A 1,689-nucleotide genomic window follows, 5' to 3' on the forward strand; every position below is an offset into this window, starting at 1 on the left:
CCCGCCCCCCCCAGCCCCGAGTCGCCACTGGCCGCGGAGTTGGGCGCTTGGACGCGCGGGTGCCGCCACCTGCTAGCCCCGCGACCGCGGGCGTGGCCTTCCCTCTGCGCGCAGGACCGCCCGACGGCCTCAGAGCTGGTGGCCGAGGCCCTGCCGGCGCTGGCCTGCCTGCCTGGCTGCCTCCCGGGCACGGCCAGCGGGGATTTCGGGCTCCCGGTGGCCCCTTGGTAATTCCTTGTCCCCTTCCTGTCGCGCTCCTGGCCTGGGGCTGGCTATGTTGTTTTCCGCGGAGGTTCCGCCCCCACGTTTGCTGCTGGCGTCGGGGGTAGGGCTTTGACATCAGGAAAGAGCGGGTTCCTGTGGCTCTTGGAGAGGGAATGGAGAGTCGGGGAAGGTGGCCAGGACCCCGGGGAAAGGGGGTCTAGGAAGGGGTCGGCGAGGGAGAGGAAGGGTCGGAGGTGGGCGGGGCGAGGACGCCAGTTCATTGTCGCTGTCCGCGAGCGGTTAGTAAGTGTCCACTGCACGCAGAACCCGTGGTGAGTCAGGACCAAAATGAGGAGGGGGAGACAGGCACGGAAGCAGGGGGTTTGCTTTGGTGTAATACCAGACAGGTTGGCAGAAACTTCCCTAGAGCCAGGCAGTGATGTTTAAGCGGATGCCGGAAGGATGAGTAGGAATTACCCAGTTAAACCGTGGGAGAGAAAGATCTCAGGACTTCATCTCTTGTGAGACCGTGGTTACCTTCCTCCAGCAACTATGTGTGCTTGGCCTTTATAATTCGTACTCTTGATGGGTGTTGGGAAGAGCAGGTGGTGTGTGGGGGGGTTCCCAAGGATGGGATGTTACATCCGAAGTAATTCACTTCCTCTTGCGAACTTCAGTTGAACTCCCTTCTGAGCCCCGCATTCCACATGCGGTCCTGCCTACTTCACAGGTTTTTCTGGGTACCCCACTGAATAATGAGGTAGACGGGGACTGGAAGTGCAGTGTAAATCCCGGAATTACTGTGGTTGCAGGATGCAGACCCCCGAGCGAGAGGGAAGTGGGCCAGAGGCGAGCCCCAGCGTGATGGCCGAGCCTTCCTCAGAGTCTCCTCCTGCTCCTGCCAAGTCCCCCGCTTTTGATCTTTTCAACTTGGTTCTGTCCTACAAGAGGCTGGAGATCTACCTGGAACCCCTGAAGGACGCAGGTGACGGTGTTCGATACCTGCTCAGGTACAGACCTTGTGGAGTTGCTCTGACCTGCTGGGCCTTCTGCTTTTCTGCCCTGTAGGAACATGGGCCATTTAGGTGGTGGCTGTGCTGCTCTTTCTGCTGGAGCAAGGAGCAGTTCTGAGGAGTCCATTTGGTTTCTGGATTTTATCCAGGCCAAGCCCAGGAAAGGCAGGTGCTGGGAACCGTCTGGCCTTTCCTTCGTGTGGCAGAATAAGCTCCTAGCTAGGACTGCTAGACAGTCTTGAATATCAGTCCTTCTGTAGCTTAGAGCAAGCTTAATTGTTTTTTATTCTCTCCCAATATTAGCACAATTAATTAAAATGAAGATAGAATTTGAACACAAGTTAAAAAATATAAATATCTATGAGTAAGCAGATCCTGTTTTTACTAATCCTTCAAGAATACAGATCTCAAATTTTTTTTGCCTTTTCTGCTTTGATTTTCTTTTTTTTAAGGAATTACTTTATTTAACTTT

General features: G+C 54.9%; 1 pseudogene; it reads left to right on the plus strand.

Moving 5' to 3' along the window:
* The first annotated feature begins 7 nt into the window (after nucleotides 1–7).
* Nucleotides 8–1,505, plus strand: LOC106736279 (protrudin pseudogene; annotated as a pseudogene).
* The last annotated feature ends 184 nt before the right edge of the window (nucleotides 1,506–1,689 follow it).

This window comes from Tupaia chinensis, unplaced genomic scaffold, assembly GCF_000334495.1.
Source record: "Tupaia chinensis unplaced genomic scaffold, TupChi_1.0 Scaffold135422_1, whole genome shotgun sequence".
NCBI lineage: Eukaryota > Metazoa > Chordata > Mammalia > Scandentia > Tupaiidae > Tupaia > Tupaia belangeri.